General features: G+C 33.5%; 1 protein-coding gene across 6 annotated transcripts in view; it reads left to right on the top strand.

The window, feature by feature from the left end:
• The first annotated feature begins 2,327 nt into the window (after positions 1 to 2,327).
• Dscam3 (Down syndrome cell adhesion molecule 3) overlaps positions 2,328 to 18,811 on the top strand; it is a 118,752-nt gene continuing 102,268 nt past the window's right edge. For 5 of the 6 annotated variants that reach the window (XM_011067265.2, XM_011067275.2, XM_011067257.2 and 2 more), the window contains exon 1: positions 2,328 to 2,419. The gene's annotated coding sequence lies outside the window, so the exon portion shown is untranslated. Of the gene's footprint in view, positions 2,420 to 3,133; positions 3,264 to 18,811 lie in introns of all 6 variants that reach the window. The other variant, XM_087403923.1, reaches the window with a different exon arrangement.

The following is an 18,811-nucleotide window of genomic DNA, read 5'->3' as shown; positions in this document are numbered from 1 at the left end:
ATTACAATCCATAAAACAGTTGGGCATGCTTGCATTTTACAATATCGTTTATGAATACTAGTCGCGAATCAATACTTATACAAGTATTTGCAAGAAAAAAGTGAACGTAAGTCTGAAGTATTTCTATTAAATTCTAAATGGAGAATAAGATGTCAATCACTAAACATATTCGTATATATTGCAGTGTCATGCAATCTGTCGAAATGCCTGATCTTGCCAAGCTTTCTTGTGTTATCCAAATACGGGATTATTACATGTCGGCTCGATATTCATATGAAAATATGTGATATGAATTTAAGAAAGAGTTCGGAAATAACATGGAGTGGCTCTAAGTTTCGAAGAAAAGTAAGTGATACAAAACTTTCGGTAGCTTGAAAACTTTTCTAAATCGCAAGGGACTTTCAAAGATCCTCAAAGTCCGAGAACCGTTGATTCTCAGGGATTTGATCTATCCTGAAAGCCGCTGCGCGCCTGGAACGTTTCTTAAATCACAAGCTAAATCTTACATCGCGCGAAATCTCTTAGAATTTATATGGCCTCCGACAATGAAATATATTGCTGAACGAAGGTAGGAAAGTTTTGGAAAGTTTTACCGACTTTTTGTCGACACGTCGACGGGGGTTTGCCGGCCAAACGATTACTATAAGAACGAAAAATACTCGTAAGAACGAAGGTGGTTTTGGAGCCAATGAAACTGTGAGAGAAAAGTGTTTAGAGCTATCCGCAGTTTAGAATCGGGAGTGAAATCATTCTTTATTTTTCTCTCTTGGCTCTTCAGATAGCTTTTGGCAAAATTGTTCAATATGTTCTGTGAAGAATCTAGTCTTATGTTTTAATATATCTAGTGCCATTTCTACACGGAGAGAATTTTTTCTTAGAGTTTACTCTGAAAATATGATAATCGTGGAACAACATTGTGGAACAACATTTCGAAGAATTTTAATGTAAATCTCTTTTTCATTTATTAATAAAACTACAATAAAGTATAAAATAAGTTTGATTAATTTTATTGAAGTGCATGATAAAAATCTTCAAAATATTGTATTGTACCACAACTATCATATTTACAGGGTAAATTTTAAAAGAAAATTCTCTCCGTGAAATTGATTCTCTCATTATTGAAAATATTAATATCAAGGATTTAAATAACTTATTCAGTCGCATTTATAATTTTTTATATTTTTAAAGAATTTTTTGGTTCACGATTTTTCATTTAAAGTATCTTTCAAGTATCTGTCAAGATTAGATATAAGCTTTAGTATTAATTTTAGATCAAGACTAAAGATAATTTGTAATATATAATATTAATCGTAGCTAAATTAATTTCTTTTATTTGTAACAAACGCTAGAACAATTATTTGAACAATTGATTGATGCTGAAAAATACAATTCTTTTTTTCTTTTATAGATACAAAATTATACAAAAAAATTTACGCTGTACGCACGTATGTGCATATTACAGATTTCCCATAGAAAAATGCTGAATCACGCACAGAGAGTAGGAAAAATACAATATTTTGCAATGAAAGATATTTGAGAGTTTTGTTTATATAAAGACAATCGAAAATATTTGTATTATTTAATAAATGTTCACAAAAATACCAAATATCGCTAATCTTAATAATATGTCTTTTTTTATTTTCTAAGTGTTAAATTTTTAAAGCTATATTTTCGAAAATTTAAAAAACTCTACTCAACATTTCTTTTGATAAAAGAGATAGTAAGTAATTTAATATATTTCTAATTAAATAATTACATATTCATTTCAATTTTAATGGCTTGTAATATTTATTGGAAGAGTCCCTACTCTTAATTTTTACAACAATTACAGTTTCGACATTGAAAGTATACAGTTTATTAATTTCCCATGGTTTCTCTTGTTTCAGTGTCACAATTATTCCGATTGACTTCACGAGCTTCTTCGCGTAAATGTATAACGTTTGTATGTAAGTATGCTGAGAGGAAAAGAAATAAAGGGACAAAGTTCAGTTTCGATAGTCTCCGAGTTAACGATATGAGACATGCTAAGTATATCCTATCTTCGCGCGTCCTCCTCCGCGCGTCCAGGCGGAGGGGTTGCGCGTGGGGTTGGTAGTGGTTCAGTATAGGGTGACGGTGACGGTTTCGAGTGACGGCCCGGAGGACGGAGGGTGCCGAACGGAGGAGGGTTAAAGGGTGTCCGCGTCGGTGGTAGGTGGCGAGTGGGGTGGTGGGGTCGAACGCCGGTGTGCGGCGGAATACACTCTCTCTCTCTCTCCCTCCCTCCCTCTCTCTCTCTCTCTCTCTCTTTCTCCCTCACCCCGATCGGGGATGCTGGATCCACCGTCGGTGGAAACTTCAGTACGCGACCAGCCACCGACGTGTGTTTACGGTCCGAGGCTCCGGCGGAAGCGGCGAGAGAGTTGTTTGCGCTTCGGGGGTGAGAATACCTTTGTAACTTCCGTTCTCCACGCCGCCGCCGCCGACACTATCCTCATCATCATCACCACTAGCTTTGAATAGAATCGATTAGTTTCGCGCGTTATCGCGTAAAAAATAGATTGGCAATTTTTAGGATCGTCGCTGGTTCGGATATGTCACGGATCGCTAGTTTTTATCCGGAACAACGAGTCGAGGATCGCTTTTGTCAATCATTCATCGCGAAGGTTGGCGTCGAATTGAATAGAATTTTAGTGTAGTTTATTCTAAAAATTGTAAATGTAATAATGAATTACTTTAAAGGATGTTTAAACTAATGAATACTGATTTAAAAGTAACGAGTGATGATTTTGATATCGTTATGAGAGTCGTTCTTTTTAAAATTGATAACAAGAGAAAATTCTTAAAGTAATATGATTATCAGTAAATAATGCTGACTTTTAATATTCAAGTAATTGTTCTAATTGTAATTTTTTATATCTCAATTAAATTCTGACGGTACTTTATATCTCTAAAGAAAGATATGAATACATTGTACAGAAATAAACGTCGGTTTCTCTCATCAACACCTGATAGTTTCTGTAAATGTTCAAAGTTTCCGCCATTTGGCTATAATTCTAACGTTTAACGAAGGAAATGCGAACCAAAACTGTTTGCAAGCAAACAGTCAAAGTTTTGTTCGTTGCTTTAATTGGATACATTCCCCTCGTTTCAGAATAACGTATGGAAATCTCGCGAACTTGCCCACAAGTTGCCGAAGTTTCGTGTTGTTTCAGTGTCAAGGATCATAGTATGCGCATTGACCTTAAAGCCGTCGGGATAACCAGGAGAGACGTTGAGAGACGGTAATGTTTTTGATATATTTTCATAAAAGCCAAGAAAGTTTAATTATACTTTTCAGGGTGCCGACAAACTTGCAAAACGAATTATCGCTTTTGTCACGTGTATTAGCTAACAATCTATTGATGAAAAGTCACATTAAAAGAGATTTTTATGAAAGTTTCATCAAAAAGTAATTTTCTTATATCATGTATTAAAACTTGTACAGCAAATTGCAAATCATGGTTATTCAATTAAAAGATTGAACGCAAATTGAAAATGATTGCCGATATTACGTTTTCGTTATGATTAAATATCCTTAATTATATTTTTCAAAGAAATAAGAGTTATTACATTTATGTTTTATTTTAAACATTTATGCTTGAATGTGAGTGCATATTTATGAAATTAAAGTAATTGCCAGTACCGTGTTATCGCTTCTGGAAATTTCAAATCCATTATCAAAATTGAGAGCTGATTTCCTGCCCTTCCCTAGAAGAGGGAAACTCCTAATTAGCGTGAATTTTGGCTGAACATGGGAAATAACCCCAAGCTATTAACGTGCTTGTCGTGATTGCGATAATTGATATAAATGATTTTCATGATTTATCTATCCATTGCGCTTGATCTGACGAAGATAATTATTAATTCCGCGCAAAATTATTTGGAATGTATTATATAGAACGGTATGGATTATTTTTGCAACAATAAGAGAAAACGAGATAACCGTTTTATTATTGGAAAATTCAATTGGTAACTGTCATTGGAGATAGATTTTCGAAGAGGTCACCCAGTCCGAGAAATAATATAATATTTAAAATGGAAATTTTCAAATTTTGTTCAAAACTATTATAACTATATTTTGAATTTATTCTTTTATTCATGCTAATTATATTTTAAAATGATTAGAATATATATCTCTCGAATTATAAAAAGAGGGATGTTCAAAGTAAGCATTTGTTCGTAATAATACTTTACTTACAAAAGTCATATAACATTTGAATAACATTTTAATATGAAATTGGAAAATATATGCGGAAAAAGAAGAGAGAGAAAATAGAAACTCTTTCATTAACTTTTTATTCTGAAGATCAACTCTATCTCAATTCGAAACGCGTCATCTAGTTTGAATGTTCTTGGAGCATGCTGGGATATTAAGCATTCGGCAATCCGTTCGACGACGATTCGCTCAACATTTCTGACATACAGCTCCAGTCAGGAACGAACGGCGGAATAATCGCGATACACAGCATTCGCGTCGGTGCTCTCAATGTCAAGGCGTACGGTAATAGAAGTGCATTGGTTAAAAGGGTGGTCGTCGCATCAGGAGCATCTGAAGCTCCTCACGTAAGAACGCCAGGAACGCGACGCTCGGCACGCCGCGGCGGTGGCGATGCCGGTGCCGGTACCTGGTTTGTGGTAGAACACGTAACCGACGTTGGTGTACCGAAGCCGGCAGTGGTGGTGGTGATGGTGGTGGTGGTGATGGCGGTGGCATAGGCGATGTGTAAAAGTGGTAGTGGCGTAGTAGAACGAGGGTAGTAGCGAGCATGATGGTGGTGGTGGTGGTGGTGGTGGTGGTAGTGGTGGTGCTGGTGGTGGTAGTAGCGATAATACATACAACGGAGAACGTAGTATGTAGCGTAGCGGCGGCTACGACGCCATGGCCGCCCCCGAGTTCATGAATGAACGACCACTTCGTTCTCGCACGAGCGCTAATGGGCTTCCTTTCTCGCGCGGCGAACCGTTTACGTATTTTTGTCGATGCGACGGACGTAACTCCCGCGGTTGAAGGCGCCGTCGATTATTGCGCCTAGGGTTAATTGCATCTTTCATCTGATTTACAATCTGAGAAACGGGACGCGTTTTCTACACGGGAAGATTTTTAACATTCCTCACGCGGCTGATACCGAATTGGACAAATTGCCGATTGAGGAGAAATTTTTTTTATTTCGGAAAAGACTTTCTGAAAAGTCTTTTTCAAAATGATAAAATAGAAGTAAAAATCATAACGTCTTACATATGCTACATTAATGCATTATTCTTTCAAGAATTTGATGTATTAAAAAATAAAAGTTCTAATATATAAAACGAAATTTCACATAAAAAATATATTATGGTTGTTACAATCAAAAATAATGATATTTTTCGCCCATTAGTACAATTTGATTATAAGAACTGTAATAACGCAATCATACAAATGCTTCTTATAACCAAATTGTATTAATGAGCAAAAAATTTCATTATTTTCGATTGTGGCAATCATAACATTTTTTTGTGCATTATCCTTTAATGGAATTTTTTTTGTGAAAAAAGGGAAAATTTTAGCATTACTCACGCGCTCGAATTGAACAAATTGGCAATCGCCGAGGAGGGAAGAAATTTTTTTTCATTTTGGAAAAGAATTCTCGAGAAGTCTTTTTCGAAATGATACAATAGAAGTAAAACTCGTATTATCTTATGCATTCTATATTAATTTATCATTTTCTCAAAAATTTGAGGTATTAAAAAATAAGTAAAAGTTCACTAATATATAAAAAAAATTTCATTTAATGATAAAGATTTTTGTAAAAAAAAAGTTACTCGTCGATTAAGTGTACGATATTGGTAGCGTCTCTATAAAAGTTGCGTTACACCAATTTTAGTTTTCTGGTTCTGACGGCAATATGGTAGCAAATGCGCGCTTTCTATAAGGATTAAACTGCGAGCACAATCATATATACGTTATTTCTTTCCGGAACTTCCCACCGGCGGAACTTTCATCATGATCAAGGGTGTTGACCTTTTTCTGAAGTCTGGTTAGAGAAAGACGACTTCTTGCAGTATACCCGCGAAGCCACGGCGTAACCAACTTCGCCATTATTATCCGTTGTTGTCTACACTTCCGCCTACTATATCTACTTCCAAGTGTTTCCGGGCCGTTACTAATTTCTAAAAACTGGAACATCGCCAGCATCGGAATCTTCTACACTTTTAAGGAGAATTTACTTTCTTTGTTCGTACGGTATATTTCTTAATTGCGGTCGCATCTTTGTCAGAGAATACCAGATAGCCAAACAATATTCTTTTGTGTACAATATGTTTTATAAGTGGAATATTAAATTATTTTCGTCATATTTGGAACAATATGTCAATATGCAATATGATTATTTAATGAATTAAATAGTAAATTATGTGGTAAAATGTATTTTATACATGTTCCATACTTTATTCACCGCATATGTTATTCATGTTGCGTAATTGTTTCTCCGATTTGTAAATATATTAAAATTTATAATATTTTACATTGCATGAAAGATTGAAAAGAACGGAGAATTTTTTAAAATTGTTATAAATTATCAAATATTTTAGTTATAACAAAATAATATGAACAAAATAATCAAGCTGCATATAATTCATTAAAAAAAATTAATTAAATAATTTTAAAAAGTACATTTATTTACGTTTACTGATGAAATAATAAATTGTAGAAAAAGAAGAAACTCGTTGTGTGTTCTTTAGCAGAGTCCGACTAGCATATGAAAAAACCTTTTCTTCATAATACTATCGGATTTATTTTATTATTATGAAATAGGCAATTCGTTTATAGTTCCATTCGTTTATAGTTTCCAAAAAGATCCTGTAAAAAGAGAATCTTTTAAATACTTTATAAAGAAAATAAACACTTTATAAGTATAGAGTATTATTTGGTTTTTAGAAGTTTAATTGTATTTATAGCAAGAAAATGATTTATTATAAATATCTTTTTAATATAATTTTTCTTATATACAGAAATTTAAATTAATTTAATATTGGAACATAATTATTAATTACTTATTTTGAGTTTTAAACACATAAACAGACATTATAAATATTTGAAATTGGTTCAAATTTCTGTAAAGGTCGTAAAACACTATTTTTTATAATATTCAAATAATATAAAATAGTTATTATTGGAAAAAAAGTATAAAAACGTTTATTCTATAATAATTTATCTCTAATTTAGTTTTTCTTTTCACTGATTAAGTAATAAATTCAAAATTTTGCGGTTGGTAACATTTCCAAATATTTTTAAAGATTACCGTAGATTTTTTCTGCAATTTGTCCTTTTTATACGAAATTTGGAAACAAAATACATTGATTCTGATTCACAAATATAAAATATACAAAAGTAATAAACATGATCTCTCTTTCTCTCTTTTTTCTCTCAATCATTAATTAACGAAATTAATATTCTGATCAAAGCCGATTGCGAATGAGACTGTATTTAAAATAATGTACAAGTCAAATGGTGGAATTTTATATGTAATTGTTATAAATATACATACAATTAAAATTGTTATGCCAAAAAGAGATGTTATTATTTCATTTTGATGTATGAGAGTACTTACACAAGTTTACTTTTTATTTACATTATAAAAATAATCATATTTGTACATTATATTTATATACGTCAAAATTCTTTTGGCATTTTTTGAAACTACATATAAAAAAGTTTAAAAAAAAAGTTTAATAATCTTTTAATATTATCCGATAAAAGAACATTTCATAAATACATGTCCATAATATTCCGTTTAGTGATATATATTTACCAGTTTAATGTATTCGGCAAAGCATATCTGAATGCTTAATGTGTACGTATCTTCATACTCGGCTTTAGGAAAGTTTATGATGAAGATATGAAATGTGCCATACTTATGAATAAATAGGACGACTCCACGTCGACAATACTAAACGTTAAATTTGTGTTAACGATGTATGAGATTACGGTAATAATGACGAGTGCATTAAATTAACTTCTGCATACGGTTATAAGTTATAACTTATGTATCCATGTATTTCAGTACGCGTGTACTAAAAATTACACGGATTGAAATACGGATGCACTAATTACACGTGTAGCATTTAAATACACATGGAAAAGGAATCATTAGTCATAATACCATTTTATTATCCAGCGTCGTGACCTGTGCTTTGTTTTAACGATTGCATATATTTTATCAATAAGTCTCGTCAGTAAGGAAATGACATAATTCTACACGAAGGACATCTATAATCCGGCGGAATAATTAATTTCTCAGCATATGAATTAATGTGAGAGTTCACAATCGTATATCAAGAACGATGAAATCTCTCTTCAATAGTCTTCGGACAAGAAAAGCTATCAATTAAATAAAAATTTGAATGTTGTGTAATCTAGTTCTTTAATATTAAATGCAGCTTTGATTGTTTAAATATGAAGTTTATAGATATATTATTTTTTAGCGTATTACATACAAAGAATTCTGAAAGATGACCACCTTTGATCCAATTATGGTAAAATCGTTTTTCTGAAAAAGATTTTAAATTTAAACAATCATAAATTTTCATTTTAAATATAATATTCATAATTTTTGTCTCGCAGTAACTTTATAAATAATAGATAAATTTAACATATTTTCCATTATAAATGTAATGAATTACGTTTATAATAGAACAAAATGGCTCAATGAAAAAAATGCTATATATAAATTTATGACTATATAGACCAATCCAACCCTTCGCACCTCTAGACTTTTATTCTCGGTACAATCATACGTATTAAGGGCACGTATATATCGAGGAATTATGTAAATTTTTCTAGCAAGATTATATCTAAATGAATATACATATCGCTATGTGACTCTTTCAATATCTATCTCAATATTCTCATGCAAATAAGTAACTATACCAAAGCTATCGGAAAACTCAAGACTTAATTGAAGCATATCTAATGCAAATTGAGGAGCTACGCTGCGTGATCTCTCGTCGAATGTTTGCTAAAGCAAAATCGACTTTGAACTCGTCGAGAATCTCCAAGTCGGGACGCATTGCATTCGGTGATACGCTGTATCGACAAGTGTATTCTAGAAGCTACAAAGGCCATCTAAAATACACGATTCTCGTACCATTCCCGCACGTACCCCGTGTATTCATTTACGGACGTCAAATAACACTACTCGCGAACAAAGTAACAGGAGTGGAAACAAAAGTGTTTGAAGCCCGACCGAGACAAAGCTCTCGGTGTTCCGCCTTTTCGAAATGGAATCCGTCTGTGTGTGTCGCACCTACATCTCCCTCTTCTTCTTTTCACCCTCATCATTCCCTCGCCGTCGATAGATTTCACTGAGGGAAGTTCTGAATTCTCGCGAGGCCCTTCCGTCGTTGAGTTATACTCTTGAGAATCCTCGACCGATCGAACGTACTCGAACCACGATGTACTCGCGACGCTTCGCATCGCGATGCGTCACCGTCGGAGAGAACGAAACGGCGCCATTGGGGGTGAGAAAAAAAGTCGCTATCAGCGATGCCGTCCTCGACGCTATCTGCTGTCGCGATCGTTGAAGCTCCATTGGTAACCGCACTAGATTGAAGCGAACTCGTTTCAACGAGCTTATTAGAATTTTTCGTTTGAGATATCCACTTAATTGACGCCCGAGTCGAGGGACGGAACAAAGGGTGGAAGATGGCCGAAGAGGGACTAGCGACACAACGCGGCGCGGCGCGAGCGAGGGTGAAAGCGAAGGGATGTATAGGCGTAAAAGAAGAGAGACGAAGGGAGAAATGGGAGAAATGGAGAAAAAGAGAAAAAAAGAGGAGGGGGGAGAGAGAAAGAGAAAGAGAAAGAGAAAGAGAGAGAGCCGATGTGGGATGAGAGATACGAGAGAGGGAGGCGCTCCATTATCGTAATTAATACCATTACAATTAACGCGCCGGAGACGGCGGTGCGCTCGCGGGAATCAGCCTGGATTCCTTTTACGCCGCTTTTATCGCGGCCGAGCTTTTCCGGTTATATAACGACTAGCGGAAACCCGCTCTTCGGGAAATTCTTCGGATTTTCCCGTCGCGTTTAGCCGTTTCGTCTCGTTGTCTACCGGTTTCGCGAATGTCTACCGGTTTTGTCATCGAGCGTGCCGCGTGCTCGGGCCGTATATACGGTATATACGAGTACACGGTGAGAATACCGATGTTCGCTGTTATTTGCGATAGACAATACGTTGCGATAGACGATACGGACTCGTCTATACGCAGCTCGTTCGTTGTTTCCTCACTGCTTTTTGTCCCGGTTTGTTTGCGATTTTTACGTTGTACCGCGTGCTTCCAACCAACAAGTATTCTGCCATCGTGAATTGATTCTGCATGAGTAACCAGAAAAAATAAAGGAAATCGAGTTGGGCTTAAACGGCTTTGATTAAGATGATTAGCTGTACGCGATGTACATATTTATTTATTGATGTACTATTAGAGGGAAACGAAGTTCAATTTAAACATGCACGTATTCTTATTTATTTCTATCATTGAATTTCTCTTTTAAGAAAGAAATATTTTAATCAATTTTCATATGATTAATTGCTACAGCTATTTGTTTTATGAAAAATTCCATGCATATTCTTTTGTTGCAGCAATCGTTAATAAATGATGCGATTGCAGATAATATATCTGAATTATTTATACAAATGAAAAATTCTGAAAGCATTGATAACTATTTAAATAAAAACTATAAAATTTAAAAATCCGTTTTGCAATAAATATTTTAGTTTATTCCAGAGAAAGAATAAACAGAAAATATTTTTTGAATATTCGTTATTTTATCATTCTGTGTCCTTTTATTCGAGGGAAATCGAATTTTTTTATCGCTATTCAATGATTAATAATCCAAATCCAGATTTGCTGAATTGGTTTTCACATATCAATCGTAATTACATGGGAAAGCGCCCATCAGTGTTTTCTTTTTACATAACGAGATGTCGAGTGTACTACAGGAAAAATGTTGAAAGCAGAAGCTTTACGAGAAAGTTAGCTGCCGCAATACTTCGACATCGTATAGAGATGCCATCTAGAAAAGCCGGTCACATATCCTCCGGAAAACCTAATTCCCATCATCCATTCCGTGTTCTTTCCTCTTCACATCGTCGTCTCACGAGACCAAAGCGACGCGTCGTCGGCACGCGTTCGACGAGAGAGAAAATGTGTAAATATTTCAACAGCGATAGATGTTTGAAATAATTTGCGGAAGATCTCGAGTTGTCAAAATTGTCGATCAAATATCTTTTTATTGTCCATCTGCAAGAGTTGATTCTAAATGATTCTTTACATTTAAAAATTTTTTTTAAATACAATAATTATTTTTTAAAATCTTGGAGAAATCAATTTGAATATAAAAAAAATGTAATAAACAAAGGAAATGTAATAAACAAAGAAATAAAAAAAAAACAAATTGACAAATTAATAATTTTTTTTAAGTTAATAATAAATCCTGAGCTAAATTCTTTATAAAGGCTTACGATAATAATAAATAATCTCTTGTAGTTTGATTTCAATCTGTCCACAAAAATGAATAATATAATGAGAAATACGCTTTATTGATAAATGCACTTATATGTTATTATTTATGTGTATAATATTGTTTATATACATTGTAAATGTCTCTGTACGAAATTAATTCTTTATTATTAGTTATCTATAAATTTTATCATATATATATATATATATATATATAATTTATTAATTTTTTTCGTTTTTAAAATAAATTAGTTATTAATTATGTTATCAAATATACATACAAGAATACTGTATATATCTTACATATACATATATATCTTACATATATTATATACAGAGATCTAATTTCTCTAATTGTCAGTGTATCCGATTTTTTCATTGTATATTATCACTGTGGCATAGTTGGAATAGGGTTAAGTATATTTTTCTATTATGTACATTCTATTCTATTCATTTTATTCTATTTAATATTTAATTTTATTTTTAATTATATTTCATTTTATATCAAATATCTCTAAATAATTAACTTTTTTAAAGGCATCTCTCTTTGTCATAAAAAAAATTTTTTAATTGATTGATTTTACTCGAACATAAAAGTGAAAAATTTATGTATTCTAGCGATATATATCGATATGTATCAACGTACAGCTTTTTGAAGTTAGAAGTGCAGACTTCAAAAAAATCTATAGTTATTATAGAAGTACTACATTTTAATGTTCAATATATATATAATATATTTTCTTTAATACTTAAGTGTTACTAATTTGCAGAAGTCCCAAATTCTGAATTTAATTTTAAAGTAAACGTTCCAAATATACAACACACAACATTCACTTCTAGAAAGATTGGCCGTCCTTAAGTATGATATCAATTAAAACTATCAGCTAAAAAATATCAACTAATATTAGTCAGTATCAATAAAAAAATTTTCATCGTGAATTATTTAAGTCATCAGAAAATTAAGAAAAATCGACAAACTTTAAGATTATCATCTTATCCTTTTTTCTTTATTTTTTATAAAATTAAGATAAAGTGAAATAGAGAATAAATGTGTTCGTGCAGCATTTAACCGTATGTGTTACTTTAGCTCATTGAACAGTGACTTGTATTACTTCGGCTGACCACGCACTGACTTGTATTACTTCGACCAACCGCAATGCATTACTTCGACTGGATTACACATTGGTTTCTATTACTTCAATTGATCGCGTAGTAATTTAGATCGCTGTTCAATCATTTATCTCTGCTAATATCTCGTTTATATCGTTTAATCTCTGATTATATATTCAATAGTTGAAATCACTATTACATTAGGAAGTGTTGAAATCAACTTTCAGTTTCGAGTTTTGGTTTTCAATAAAAAGCTTTTAACGTTAAATCCATCGGTAAACTTTGTTTATTTCGCTTTATTTCGCTAATACATTTCGCCTCATGCGGTTTCGTAGTAGCGTTTGTTGTGTCATTAACGCGTTTGATCAAAGCGTAACCATTCGACACCCGCCATTATTACACACCCTTTGGCGAAGTGTTTAACGTTGTTGTAGAATTATTAGTAACTTTGAAGGTAGATCGTGACGTAATCGCCTCGATAATGTTGCAATTAAGTAACTCAATAATGATGTTAATTCAAATAATTAAAATGGAAATGGAAATTGATGCGACAGACAATAATGGAAACACTTGTTGCTTCGTCAAATTCTTCCTATTGATTAGTTGAATTACTCCTTTTTAGAATTTTTCTAATAACAATAATATGATTCGTATATCTATAATGTGCTATTTTTAAATCTAATAATTCCTAATCTTTACTAACTTTTTCATTAACTGTAGAAGCTCCGCTAATCGAGTTTTATCGTATTTGTACGAATTATCTTGCGAAAATTTCCGGTGGTGAAAACTTGCACATCCAGTCTTCGTTCGTCCCTAAAGGACCGAATTAAAGAAGACCGATAATCCACTTTGTCGTACGTACGATCGACTTAATACTTCCGGACCATTTAACGAAGTAATCGCCGATATGCCTTTCATTCTCGTTCGAAGTGCTCTCGCGTAGAAAGGAATTGGAGTTCAGAATTATCTTTAAATGTGCATCACCAGCTGTTTTATCTTCTGGCAAATAACGTCACGAGAACAATCTTTTCCTATTCCAGAGAATTCTAATTACGTATACTAAGTAAATAAAAGTAAAAGTTCATCATTTACATTCACGATAATTGCATTAAAATTCACATACCTCGAGTTTATGAAAATTTTAAATATCGTTCTGAATTTTTATTATGACTAAAATTCATTTCGCAACCTAACAGGATAATCGAGTATCTATCCGTATCGCTAATTAATGTATCGGCAATATCGCTGATATTACATGTTAAAAATATTGAAAGTATTCAGCATTGTATAAATAAAATGTGGCTACAGTGCCGCAGTGGCAATTTTATAGAATCGATCAAGTAGCATTAATTGAAAATAAAATATATTTATGCATATATATGTAATCACCTCCGCAAGATACATACGGTACGGTCATGTATCATAGGCGTGTCATTTCCAGGATTCGCATGTGTGGATAGCAGCCCGTATTACGTAATTCAAACCTCACAAACAGGTCACGTGAGTTACAGTTCCGTGAGTATCGGGTCGGCGTAACCAAACAGCCCGTGCTAATTACAAGGCAAATGCGTGCATAATTAAACTCGCGACATAAGCGCTGAGCACGTTCGTTAATGTATTTATGGGCGTTAAGATGGCTTCGACGTGGATATCATGCGCGCATTTATGTGCGATCGTATTGCTGGATGTTGGGAGTTAGTTGCTCGTAAATGCTTTGCACTCGAAGTACTATCTCCGTAATTTAATTTAAAATCGATTATCGTACATTAGTACAATTACAATTGAATTTATATTTAATTCGTATTTAACAATTATTATTATTAACGTCAGATCTCTTTAAGAGATCTAATGTTAATAATGCCTCTCACAATAAATTCAATATTTACCTCATTTTAAACTCACTTAAAAAATCAATTTAAACTTTATTTTTAAAATCCTCAGAATTCTTAGTTTAAGAGTCCTTCTTTTAAGAATCGCTTTACATTACTACATCTTTACGCTAAACGTTTAACCGTTAAACGATGCGTTAAACTTTGACGTATATAAAGAAGGGCATTCTACATTATTCATTATTATATCAGTAAACTCTTTTTTATAAAACAGATTTGGTTAAGGAAAAAGAGATCATACATTACAAGATTTAGGAAGTGAACGTCAATTTTCGATTCTTTTTCTCCTCCTGTTTTAGTATCATAGCTATCAGGGTATCCGCAGCTATCCGCACTGCGTGTGACGCGACCGCAGTGAAAGCAGTCGGTTATAATCAGGCGGTTCGTAACGAGATGCACGTGCACGGAAGCGAAACGCTCATAATCATCCGGATCGAAATGAGGTAAGCGTACCGTTAACTCGCTGCCTGTCCGTCGCGTCGATTCAGATCGGATCTTGTCGACTACGACAAACGACGAACACATAATTCCATCGGGATGAACATCGGGACTGCAATCCTAGGGGAAGACGTCGAGTCGGATCGAGGCAATAATCCCTGTCGGATGAAATTGACGATTTTAAAGCGTTCATCGAGGTATATATAACACTAATTAGAACGTATATGTGGTTATAACGGATTACGATCGGAAATTATAGGCGATCGGGTAATGGATGTAGCACTGTACTAACAAGGAAGTTGGTAACATGTTTCAAAGTGCCTCTCAATAAATTCAATATTACTTTTACGACGTGACGATATTAATTTGAAAATGACAAGTATTGCAGTAATGTAAAATATATTTCTTTCCTTTTTTTAATTCCTCACTCATTTATTTGTTCTGATAAAAGTAGTAATTATTCTTAAATATTTAATAAAATTTGTCTTGATATAAGCCAACAAGTAGTATAAGTCAACAACAAGAAACTTAATTCTCGAAAGGAAGCGCTCTTAATAAGTTTAAGTAATATTGCAATTAATGAAGATTCTAAATTCATTTGTTAAATTTCGATGAAACCATCTTTTCAAGTCTTTTTATCTTTCAGCTTTCGAGTTTTTGACAGTTACTGTAATATTTATTATATATTAATTTAATTATCAATTGTTAAAAAAACATGAGAATCGGTAAAATACTCTCGACAAGGCTCTGTCTTTACGATCGCATCTTAAGAAAATCGACAAGGTTGACCGACCACGCGAAACAATTCTCCTGTACCGGAAATAGGATCATACTCGTTTGGAATACAAATACGAACCGCCGAGCGTACTTTATTGCCGCACAACAACCGATGTTTTCCTTCGTACTTTTCTAGCAAGCAGCCTATCCTCTTTCACGCCATAAAACATGTCAATGATACATAACTTTCCCGAACTCGTAACGTGAGATAATACGATTTTACAACTTGCGATTCGCGAGAGATGCGAAAAAGGGTGCCGAGAGTGGAAGGTTCAAGAAGAACGAAGAGTAGAGCTGATGGGATTGAAGCACGTGAACGAAGAGACACAAAGAAGTAACGATATTTGCAATAAGCGATCACTCAAAAAATTCTTACTTCGGCCATTGACATTATTCGGCATTTTCCATTATTCTATGATTCCTGCAGTTTGTATTGAGAACAAAAACGGGTCTCTCAACGAGTTTGGCGATGCGTGAAAATCATGAGGACGATTTTTGCGCATTCTAAAAATCACAAAAAATAAACATTTCCTAGTTGCTCTGGCCACGACAGCAAGTAATTAGAGTGGAAATTAATGTGTGCAATGCGTTCCTTGTAAATTACCACGCTGATGCTACACAACGTGTACCGGTTACAGTGCATCTTTAAATGCACCTTTTTCCTCCGGCTGTGAACTGTGCGAAACTTATCCTACTTATCTATCCCTCCCTTACTCCTTATCCTTACTTTATTCCATCCTCCTTGGTCCATGATAAACAACAGGAGCTTGAAAAGGGCGGAAAGAGACGAACGATCGAAGATCGTAAGACGATTATCCATGAGGAATATCGGTAACCGCGGCGACGGCGACGGCGACGGCGACGGCGACTCTGATCCTGGTCCCAACGGTGGTTGAAAGAAACGAGTCTGGTGGCACAAGCCGCCACTCGGGAGACCCGTTAACGTATCGCGGAGGCACCGAGCGATTTAAAGAGAGAAACGAGCGAGCGCAGGCTAGGTTAAAAATGTTTCCACAGCGGTGAAAAGCAGTTCGTTTTCAGGAGCTGTTGGCTTGGGTTAGAAAGCGTTCTCTACGTGCGTATCTCTGTGTTCGTATATATTTGTGATAACGTGCGTGTGCACGAATGTGGGATACCAGGAGACGTTTGAAATCGCAGATCTGTTGGAGGCTTCTACGGGACTTATACAGGGTGTTCCGTTAAAATTCGTTTTATTTTTACTTCAAAATTACTTGATTTAAAATGAGAGCGAGAGAACAATCAAATCAGTTGTTCTATTCTTAATGACAATGTTGTTATATCGTTATATTTCATTGTGCAGTATTCATGTATCTACGCGATAAAACAACGTAATGATAATGATACTGTCGTTAAGAGTTACCGAATAGGCCTACAAACCTGATCGTTCTCTCACCCTAATCTTAAACATGTTATGTTTGCTACTACTGCTTTCTTGTAGGCTGACATGCAATTACTCTGGGATAAACACTTCTCGAAGGGCGATTGTAGCTCCGATGAAATTAATAAAGGGGTAGCGTATTGATTAACTAGAACTCGCTTTAGATGATTCACGATTCACTTCAGAATTTGAAAAAAAATTCTTAACAATTCCTAAAAATTTTTAACTTTATATATTATACCAGTGTAATAATAAAGAAACAAAGATACACACACACACACACACACACAAAATATACATTAAAATACAAACAGGTAGAATATAAAAATATACAGCATTTATAAAGTTCCAAATAAAATTTTAACCTGAAATTTTGACGCAAATTATAAATCATCTAAAGGAACCATTAAATACATGACAAGTCTAGTAGCAATTTTGAATTTCATGGATTTTTACTATTGATTCGAATTTCTTATTTCTATATTTGACATAATATTTTATGACATAAATCCATCAAAAAATGAAAGAGAGATTTGATATTTATATTTTATATATAGCAAATATTATATTTATGATTCTAATAATAAAAAGAATCAAAAGTGAATGACAGAAATATGGCAGTAAAAAGTAAATCGTGAGATACATGGATTCTGTCGATTTATAAGACGCGAATTTTATTATTTTATATCAAAGAGTATTGAACATTAAAATGTGGAAATATGTAGACATACAAATGTACATAAAATCTTTTAAATTTCTTTAATTGATGTTTTCTCTCATTTTTTATGTTGCACGACATATCACCGTTAAAATGAGATGTATTAGTATTAGAATGATTGTAAAAATAGATTATATGATAATAACGGAACACCGTATATACATAGACGCGCAGTGCGGAAGGATGCAGGATCTCCGTGCGAAGCGTAAAATCGCCCAGCGTTGCATTTTTACACTGCCGCTATGATTTCCTGTACGAAGACTGCAGCCATTTATGGTTGGTCTTTCCTCTTCCGTTGAAAATTGTGTTATTCCATTGGACAGTCTCACATGGGTAACTTTTGTTTAAATTAACGCTTTTCATTTTGAACTGCACATTTATCACGACGTAAATGAAATTTATATAAATGGTAAAAAAAATGTTTTTTTCTCCTGTTAGAAATAAAAAAATATTATGCACATCACGCACGTATTTCAATTTTACTCATGAATTACGATTTTGTTGGTAATTATAGTAATATATACATATATATATATATATATTCCATTATATTTTTAGTCTTTTAAATTTTTAGATCTGCTCTTAGTAATTTCTCATCAATATAACTTGACTGTTTTTAGTTTAATTCAATATAATCAATCAAAAAAAAGTAAAGATAACATTATGCAAACACTAGTTACAATGTTTTTCCAATCAATCTTGAACCAAATATTGGATCCTAATAATCTTGAATCCTAATTTTAGGATCAACATTAAACCTTTAGCATAATTTATATATATATATATATATATATATATATATATATATATATATGAGACATTGCATATACGTGACATCCTCAAAAAGATTCACACCATTATTAAAGCAAAATCTTTGATTGGAATAGTATCTATATATAGTATCAATACATAGAACCGAAGAAACGCATTGTTAAGCTTATGTTACAATTGTACCCCATCTTA

This window comes from Acromyrmex echinatior, chromosome 3 (assembly GCF_024713525.1).
Source record: "Acromyrmex echinatior isolate Ae372 chromosome 3, ASM2471352v2, whole genome shotgun sequence".
In the NCBI taxonomy this organism is placed as follows: Eukaryota; Metazoa; Arthropoda; class Insecta; order Hymenoptera; family Formicidae; genus Acromyrmex; species Acromyrmex echinatior.
The sequence above is the reverse complement of the archived record's forward strand: the minus strand, read 5'-3'. Positions and strand labels throughout refer to the sequence as shown.